Source organism: Dendrobates tinctorius, unplaced genomic scaffold, assembly GCF_039654945.1.
Source record: "Dendrobates tinctorius isolate UK_male_01 unplaced genomic scaffold, ASM3965494v1 ptg000302l, whole genome shotgun sequence".
Taxonomy (NCBI): Eukaryota; Metazoa; Chordata; class Amphibia; order Anura; family Dendrobatidae; genus Dendrobates; species Dendrobates tinctorius.
The window spans coordinates 3,170,415-3,180,000 of NW_027361969.1; the positions used below are offsets into that span (position 1 = coordinate 3,170,415).

At 46.0% G+C, this 9,586-nt stretch overlaps 1 long non-coding RNA gene across 1 annotated transcript in view; it reads left to right on the forward strand.

Moving 5' to 3' along the window:
- Positions 1–303: 303 nt before the first annotated feature.
- LOC141073473 (uncharacterized) overlaps positions 304–9,586 on the forward strand; it is a 44,652-nt gene continuing 35,369 nt past the window's right edge. Inside the window, exons 1-2 of the long non-coding RNA XR_012226968.1 lie at positions 304–330; positions 1,131–1,190. This is a non-coding gene — a long non-coding RNA (uncharacterized lncRNA). The remainder of the gene's footprint in view (positions 331–1,130; positions 1,191–9,586) is intronic.

The following is a 9,586-nucleotide window of genomic DNA, read 5'->3' on the forward strand; positions in this document are numbered from 1 at the left end:
ACATATAATGGTTTGACACCGCCAATAAAATCTTTAGGGGAATCTGCAAGCAGATTTTAATGCTCATCTGAGAGCAATGTAATGCAGGCAAAGAGAAGCTGAATCCCACCATGTATCACTTAGATTTCTGGGTGCAGCAGTTCTGACTCAGAGCCTTTAGACTCAGAATGAATCAGAGCTGAGAGAGCTTCCCCCGCCCACACCACGCTCTCCATGGACAGTGAGCTGCTTATCACAGGAGGGGGTGTTGCTGAACGTGTATAGTTGGGCAAAGTTAATCTTTGTGATAAATCCTTTACAGTTAGTGAACAGCAGCACGCACATTGACACGTGAGATATCCCTGAATTCTGTGTTTCAGTCTTTATCTCCTATTGTGCTCAGATTACATAGCAAAAACCTACTGACCTATTCTCTTTAACCGAGAGCTGGCATTAGGAGTCGGCTATTAGTTTTCTCAAGGGCTCACATGAGAGACTGTGACTGTTGTGCATGGCTAAACTAACACACTGAATTTAAGAATATTAGTAGAACTATTAAGCAAAGTTATTAATTTTACTGCTTACCATTGATCAGTATTAAGTATGCTGATCAACTGACAATGTTAATAGAGCTTATTGTAACATGTGTTCTTAGTAGAGTAGCCAATGAAAGGCATACAATTTATTTTTATAACATCCCATGCCCCAAAGCTCCCTCCCACACTCACAGTATGATGGCCAACACAGCCACCATACACAGTGTGTGATGACTCCACTGTTCACCCTATACAATTCATGGTATTCCCACAGTCCTCCCCATACACATATACACACAGTATGGTTCCCCCCCGACCCACACGCTATGATGCCAAACAGCTACCCCCTCACACATCCACAATATGCACAGTATGCTGCCCATAAGTGTTGGATCCACACACCCCCTTTCAGTATGATTGCCCCACTGTACCTCTCACTGTCTGTACCCAACCGAAACACCTATAGGGGAATTCTGAAGAGACAAGTTGAGAATCGCTGTAAGAATGAGCACTGAAAAGAAAATGTATCCATACATTAATATATCGCACACCTACATGTTACATACATGATTTTGTCACCCGGACTGATCAATATTTCCTTTAATTACTATACAGACCAAAATGCTGAGGATTCTGAACATTCTGAGTTGGAGGACGCTTCCCAGCCACCCATTGGTATGTACTGCACATTATCGTTACATGTTTCTTAACCCTGTCTCATGATAATCAGTATTAACCTTCCTGACAGCCCCATTTTTCTAAGTCTGACACCTCACTTTGTGTGGTAATAACTTATCTGCTAGTTGCTAGTGGTATTACCCATGGAATACCTCAAGTCCTGTACAGGAATGATGTATATCTTTGTACCATGTTAGCCAGTAGATAGAAAAATATTCAGAATTGAGAGTCCTCAGTGGTTGAGACCTTTTAATGGCTAACTGAAAAGATGGTAACACATTGCAAGCTTTTGAGACTACTCGGGTCTCTTCATCAGGCTTGACTAATACAAAATCTGAAGAGTCACATTTATGCACAATACAGCATAGGAAAAATGCAATAGATACGACAAGTGACGTGAAGCAGAACTATCAATATGGGAGAGGGAGAAACATAAATATTGGACCAGTACATAGATAAGGAGTCCGGATGTTTTATAGTCCTGATTGGGGTCTCCTAATGTGTTGTGATGCCTCCACAAGGTCTTAAAAGCAAATTCCTTAATTGTTGTAAAAAGATATAAATCCATGCGACACATTCATTCCAGCACTGAGTGTCAAAGGTCGTCATAAATTTATACTCCCAAACTCTCCTGTCTCTCTGAGATGTGAAGTTACCTTTCAATACCAGTAATTTCATATCCATGTTGCTATGACCAGGGATACAAAAATGTTTTGCCACAGGTAGATCCATTCTTTTTTTCTAAAATGTGTGACGATGAGCATTCATCCTTGTTCTAAGCTTTTGCCTTGTCTCCCCCACATACAGACCCCCAGTTGGACATTTAGTACAAATAAGTACACCACATTAGATGTAATGCAGCTGAAAGTACTTGGGATCTTGTAGTCCTGATGTGAGTTGGGGATCTTTATCTTGTCCGTGGTCATTATAAATGGACAGGTTTTGCATTTTTTCTGGTTGCAAGGAAAGGTTCCTGCAGCTGTTGGAGAGGACAGGGAGCTTCTGACAATGAGGCTTCTTAAATTTGGGGGCTGTCTAAAGTCCTGTAATGACTGAACATGAGGAAAGAGACATTGCGAATAAAAAAAATTATACTACATTTCTAATTGGAGATATTTGCTAATAATAATATTATTACACCTACTACATATTGGAACAGGATATTAAAGGTGGGATTATCCCTTTATTTGTATGCTCTTAATGACACTAACTGTATATAACTATAAAATATTAGTGCCTGCTTTATATAGGGCAATGCTGCGTTCATGAGAAATTGCATTATTAACCCTTTACTGACCACTGACGGGATACTACGTCAGTGGTGGGTATCCCCTGCTTTGAGGTGGGCTCTGGCGGTGAGCTCACCGCAAAGCCACGACATGTCAGCTTTTTTTAACAGCTTACATGTGCCCACAATAGGCACGAATGGAATCGCGATCTGCCCGCACCTATTAACTAGTTTAATCCTGCTGTCAAACGCTGACAGCGGTCATCTAGCTAGAGGTTCTGTTGCGCGGCCGGAAATGAGTGCGTCACCAACCCCCGTCATGTGATCGGGGGGTCGGCGATGCATTGTCATGAGAACCAGAGAGGTCTCCTCGAGACCTCTAAGGCTGTTGATGGCAGATTGCTATGAGCGCCACCCTGTGGTTGGCGCTCATAGCAATGCTTAATTTCTGCTACATTTAGTCGATCTGAGCATCGCCTATATATAGCAGAGCCCGATCAAGTATGGGATGTTTCTAGCATCATATGGAGGCTATTGAAGCATGCCAAAAGTAAAAAAAAAGTGATTAAAAATTAAACAACTAAAACAAAAATTTAAATCACCCCCCCCTTTTTTACCCAATCAAAATAAAACCATAAAAGAAAATCAAACCTACACACATTTGGTATCGCCGCATTCAGAATCGACCGATCTATCAATAAAAGAAAGGACTAACCTGATTGCTAAACGGCATCGTGAGAAAAAAAAACAAAACGCCAGAATTACTTTTTTTTTGTTGCCGCGACATTGCATTAAAATGCAATAACGGGCAATCAAAAGAACATATCTGCACAAAAGTGGTATTATTAATAACGTCATGTCAACACGCAAAAAATAAGCCCTCACTCGACCTAAGATCACGAAAAATATAGACACTGCGGGTCTCAGAATATGGCTCAATTTTTTTTATTTTTTAGCAAACTTTGAAATTATTTTTGACCACTTGGATAAGAGAACCTAGACATGTTTGTCTATGAACTCGTAATGACCTGGAGAATCATAATGACAGGTCAGTTTTAGCATTTAGTGAACCTAGCAAAAAAGCCAAACAAAAGTGTGGGTTTGCACTTTTTTTTTGCAATTTCACTGTACTTGGAATTTTTTTCCCATTTTCAAGTAAACTCCATGGTAAAATCCAGTGGTGTCGTTCAAAAGTACAACTTGTCCTGCAAAAAATAAGCCCTCACATGGCCATATTGAACAAAAAATGAAAGTTATGGCTCTGGGAAGAATGGGAGTGAAAAACGAAAATGCAAAACTGAAAAAAGTTGAATTGTGCAGGCTAAAATTTGGTGCTGAATGGAATTTGACTTGATGGAATTAATTTTTTTTTATTGCATTTTGCATTAATGTAACGCACCAAGGAGTAGCAAAATTCTTGTATACTTTGAAGTCTCCATTCTTTAAACTGGGGTGACTTTTAGGGGGTTACAATAAAAAGGCCCTTCAAAGTCACTGCAAAAGCGAATAGTGATATATTCTATATCATAACGCTGGGAGCGTCACTCTGTCCGAAGCCTTTATAGACTGCACAAGTGCAACGCACCTGCTCAATCTGGACAGAGTAACGCACCCATGGATGAGGAGTGTGGCCCAGGAGATCGTGGTATGCGTAAGCACTAAACTTATACCGCGATCTCCGGCACAACACCTTACCGATCCGGTGTTGCCGTGAGATCTTGCTGGGATGTCAGGCGAGGGCGGGTTGTGGTGCTGGTTTCAGCGCATGCCCAGTCCGCGCTTTCTGGCGCCATATTGTGGAAGACACCCTGCAGTGTGTCCTTAAGAAAATGGCACCGGAAAGCGAGCACTGCGCAGGTGTCGATTTCACCGGTATCGGCGCATGCCCAGTACGCACGTTCTGGCGCCTTTTTATGGAATACACACTGCAGTGTCTTCAAGAAAATGGCACCGGAAAGCGATGACTGCGCAGGCAAGGATTTCTGCGGCACAATCCCGCACTCTCCTTACCTCACGGCGAGACCCCACGGAAATGCCAGTGTCTTCAAGAAAATGGCATGCATACCAGGATTGGGGGATGAGGGATACCATGCATACCAGGATAGGGGGGTGAGGGGTACAATGCATACCAGGATTGGGGATGAGGGGACCATGCATACCAGAATTGGGATGTAAGGGGTGCCATGTATACCAGGATTGGGGGGTGAGAGGGCCATACATTCCAAGATTGGGGGGTGAGGGGACCATGCATACCATGATGGGTATGAGGTGGTACCATGCATACCAGGATTGGGGGTGAGGGGACCATGCATACCAGGACGAGGAATGGGGTGCCATGCATACCAGGAGTGGGGGGTGTAAGGGGAGGGACCATACATACCAGAATAGGGATGAGGGGCCCATGCGTACTGTAACAACCCTGCTGGCGTCACTGCATGGCCTCCCATCCCCCGCACATCAACTTACTCACTGCTCCGGGTCATGCTGTGAATTCGGTCTGTTGCCAGTCCTGTGCTCTGTGCCTCTTCTCTATGCTTCCAAGCTATGTGTGTATAGGGAGGCGGGGCCAGAACTCTCTGGTTCTTATGCAGTCAGGGTGCACCTGTGTAATATGTCCCTGACCAATCACCTAGAGCCCTTGACTATTTAGTTCCGCCACACCCACTGAAACATTGCCTGTGCAATGTCTAAACTCAGTTAGCTCCTTGCTGCTGAGCTAGCCAGGCCCTGTCCTATGTCTTGCCTTCTCTGAAGGCTCTTATTGCGTATTCCTGTGTCTTGGTACCTTCTCTAGTACTACTGTCTGCCTGCCAGGAGGCAGAATATCCTGGTCCTTGTGTCTTTGTCCCTGTGTCTCTGTCTGAACTCAGTCTTACCTCTGTCAGTCTCCTTGTCTGTGGTTCCTTCTCTGCTGTGTCTTTCCTTGTGTCCTCCCTATCTGAGGCTCTGCTCCCTGGCCGCTCTGCTCCCTGGCCGCTCTGCTCCCTGGCCGCTCTGCTCCCTGGCCGCTCTGCTCCCTCTGTGTGAACAGGTCCAAACCTGTTCCTTCATATTCCACTCCTGCTTGCCCAGTGTCTCAGCCGTGCCTGTCGTGTCTGCCTGCCTGTCTATACCACCTGTCCAAGTGACTTGTCCCCGAGTGGGATCAGCAGCCACAGCCAGACACCACCCTGGAGTGGCACCCAACAGCTACCTGCCGCACAAGCCTGACCTCACCGTCAGAGGCTCCAGTGAAGACCGAGGTAGTTGTCGTAGTCACGCCCCTTCCAGGGTAGTCTGGTTAGTGGCACGGTGGGGCCACAACCCCCCCCCCCCTCCCCGGCTCACGCCAGTCAGCCAAGGCGTGAGCGTGACACATACCAGGATAGGAGGGGGGCAACACATACCAGGATGGGAGGCCATATGCCAACACCATGTGACCAAGACCATATGCCAATAAAAATGCTTGCCACCCGGGCGTAGAATGGGTTCAATAGCTAGTATGTATATATGTGTGTGTAGATCTGCCTTGCCAACCTGTCCTCTGCCTTTGGCAGTCGACCACTGCCTACTGCTACAAATTCCTTCCCTTGGCATCAAAGACCTTGCCCTGTCTTGGATTTCCTCATACCTTTCTGACTGCACAGTCAGCGTTTCCCACTCCCACACTACCTCCTCATCCCGCCCTCTATCTGTTAAAGTCCCCCAAGGCTCTATCCTGGGGCCCCTACTTTTTTCCATCTATACTCGTGGCCTAGGACAACTCATAAAGTCCCATGACTTCCAGTACCACCTGTATGCAGACGACACTCAGATCTACCTCTCTGCTGTCCAGAATCCCGGAGTGTATATCAGCCATATCCTCCTTTTTCGCCTCACTCTTCCTAAAACTCAATGTAGACAAAACTAAACTCAATATCTTTTCTCCATCTCACGTATCTTCCCTACCCGATCTATCTATTATGGTAAACGGCATCACGCTCTCTCCCACACCTGAAATCCGCTGTCTCAGAGTAACTCTCAAGTCTGCCCTGTCCTTCAAACCACACGTCCAAACTCTTGCCACCTCCTGTCAATTATTTCCAGAATCCGTCCCTTCCTCAGCCCTCCATCTACTAAAACTCATGTACATGCCCTCATCTCCCACCTTGACTACTGCAACACTCCTCTGTGGCCTCCCTGCTAACTCTCTTGCACCACTCCAGTCTGTCCTCAACTCTGCTGCCCGACTAATCCACCTCAGTCCACAAGGACAGGGTCCTCTCCCCTCTGTACCAGTCTGTCATTGTAAATTTGTTTACTGTTAACGATATCTACAGTATAACTTTGTATGTAACCCCCCCTTCTCATGTACAGCACCATGGAATTAATGGCACTACATAAATAATCTCCATCTCTCCACACTCACTCCACACGCAAAGCCTCGTCTACACGGCCCATGTTGTTGACGCACAGTCGGAGACAGTCACCATTCCTGGTGCCGCTGGAGTGGCAGCCTGTTACAGTAGCTCCTTCTCTCCTCTCCTTTCTTCTCTATTTTTTCTATTTTTCCTTTCTCTTTTTTTTATTGTTACTCCAAAGGACATTGCACTATGGAAAACCATTAGAGGACCTGGACCTTCGATCGACTTTTTACCTTGTTTTTACTTGGATCTGTTGTGTTGGGAAATCCAGGAACTGAAAGGCCCTATTGTTTACTCCAGAGAAGCTATACTGCTGCTTAGGGATACAGCAAGGCAGCATGCTGCTAAGAGACCAGAGGACATTCTACCAGAAATAAGGAGGACTAAGAAGAGGTTGCAGAGCTGGAGCCCTCAGGAAAGCTAGAAGAAGGCGCTATAGACCTGCTCTTCCCTCCGTCATTATGGGCAATGAGAGGTCACTCGGGAATAAGATGGACAAACTGTCGGCGCTGACTAGACATCGGGAATTAAGGGAGTGCAGTATGTTGCGTTTTACAGAGACCTGGCTCACCGAAGGTACTCCGGACACTGTTGTCTCGTTGGATGGCTTTAAACTCATTCGCGCGGACAGGACAAGGGAGAGCGGTAAGAGGAAAGGCGGAGGGCTGGCGATATTTGTGAATGATAGATGGTGTGACTCTAGGCATATCGTGGTCAAAGAGCAAACATGCTGTAAGGACATTGAGCTATTAGCTGTGGGCATGAGACCTTTTTATTTACCGAGGGAACTATCGCATGTAATCATGATAGCTGCATATGTCCCCCCCCCTTCTGCGAAAGCTGATGCCGCCACTGAGGTCCTACTTTCCACAGTGAGCATGATGCAGTCCCTTCACCCCCAAGCACTCCTTCTGGTTTCGGGAGACTTCAATCATGTGTCTCCAGCATCCATACTACCCGGTTGCACACAGTATGTTACCTGCCTCACTAGAGACAACAAATTATTGGACTTGTTCTTTGCCAAATGTGAGAGGGGCATATGCCTCGTCAGCCCTACCGCCCCTTGGAAGATCGGATCACAACCTAGTGCATCTCCAACCCGTGTACAAGCCACTTGTACAGAGAGAACCTGCTGTCACTCGCACAGTGAGGATATGGACTGAGGAGAGTGATGATGCTCTGAGAGGCTGCTTTGAAACAACCACTTGGGATGTGCTGCAAGATTCCTATGGTGATGACGTGGATGGTCTCACACACTGTATAACGGACTACATTAATTTCTGTGTAGACAACACTGTACCCACAAAAGTAGTGAGGTGCTTCTCTAACAATAAACCATGGATCAGCCCCGGAATAAAGGCTGTTCTCAAAGAGAAGTTGGCCTTCAGATCAGGTTACAAGTGCAGGCTGAGAGAGGTGCAGAAAGATCTGAAGAATCTAATCAGGCAGGGAAAGGCTAATTATAAGAGAGATTGAACTGAAATTGTCACAGAAAAGGATTCATGAAGTCTGGGAGGGTCTAAAGTCTATATCTGGGCATAGACAGACTGTCTCCACGATGGTTGTAGATAAAGAATAGATTAGTTCATTAAGCCCCTCTTTAACAGATTTAATCACACACTGGCTGCTCCTGCCCCTGCATACCATTCACACCTTGCTGCAACTTGCCAACTGAGCCAGGGTCTGTTCTTCACAAGTACCCAGGTTGCAAAAGAACTGGATAAGATCAAAGTTTTGAAGGCTGCAGGTCCTGATGGCATCAGTGCAAGGCTAATCAAAACCTGCGGGCACCAGCTGAGTGAGATCATTACATATCTGTTCAATATGAGCCTGAGAATAGGTATAGTACCACAACTGTAGAAATTATCGTGTGTGGTACCAGTTCCTAAGAAACCTTATCCGAAAGACCTTAATGACTATAGACCTGTAGCATTGACATCACACCTGATGAAGGTACTAGAGAGATTGGTTCTCACACGTCTCCGTCCTCTAGTGAGCTCGGATATGGACCCTCTCCAGTTTGCCTACAGGCCAGGCATTGGTGTGGATGATGCCATTATCCACCTTCTAGATAGGACTCTCTCTCACCTGGAGAAACCTGTGAACACTGTGAGAATAATGTTCTTCGATTTCTCTAGTGCTTTTAATACCATACAGTCAGGTCTACTGAGAGACAAGCTGGGCCTTGTTGGCGTGGACCTCCAACTCTCCACCTGGATCCTTAACTACCTCACGAACCGACCTCGGTTTGTAAAGGTTCGAGACAGTGTGTCAGACACGGTTATCTGCAATACAGGGGCACCTCAAGGTACAGTTCTTGCCCCTTTTCTCTTCACACTGTACACTGCGGATTTTAAGTGCAACTCATGTAGCTGCTACTTGCAGAAGTATTCTGATGGCTCTGCAATAGTAGGCATCGTCACAGGAGGAGATGAGAGTACAGAGATACTAACTAAGGTTTTGTGGAGTGGTGTCAGAGGAACCACCTTAGGATTAATTCCGGGAAGATCAAGGAATTGGTGGTGGACTTTCGCAAGGGAAAAAATCCACCAGTAGTGGTGAACATTCAGGGAAATGACATTGAGATAGTCGACACCTATAAGTACCTTGGTGTGATCCTCAATAATAAGCTTGACTGGGCCCATCACTTGGATGCAGTGTACAGGAAGGGCCACAGTAGGCTTTATCTGCTCAGAAGGCTGAGAGCCTTCGGAGTTAGGGGGGCACTCCTTGCATCCTTCAACTCTGTTGTAGCATCAGTCATCTTCTCTGGTGTGGCGTGC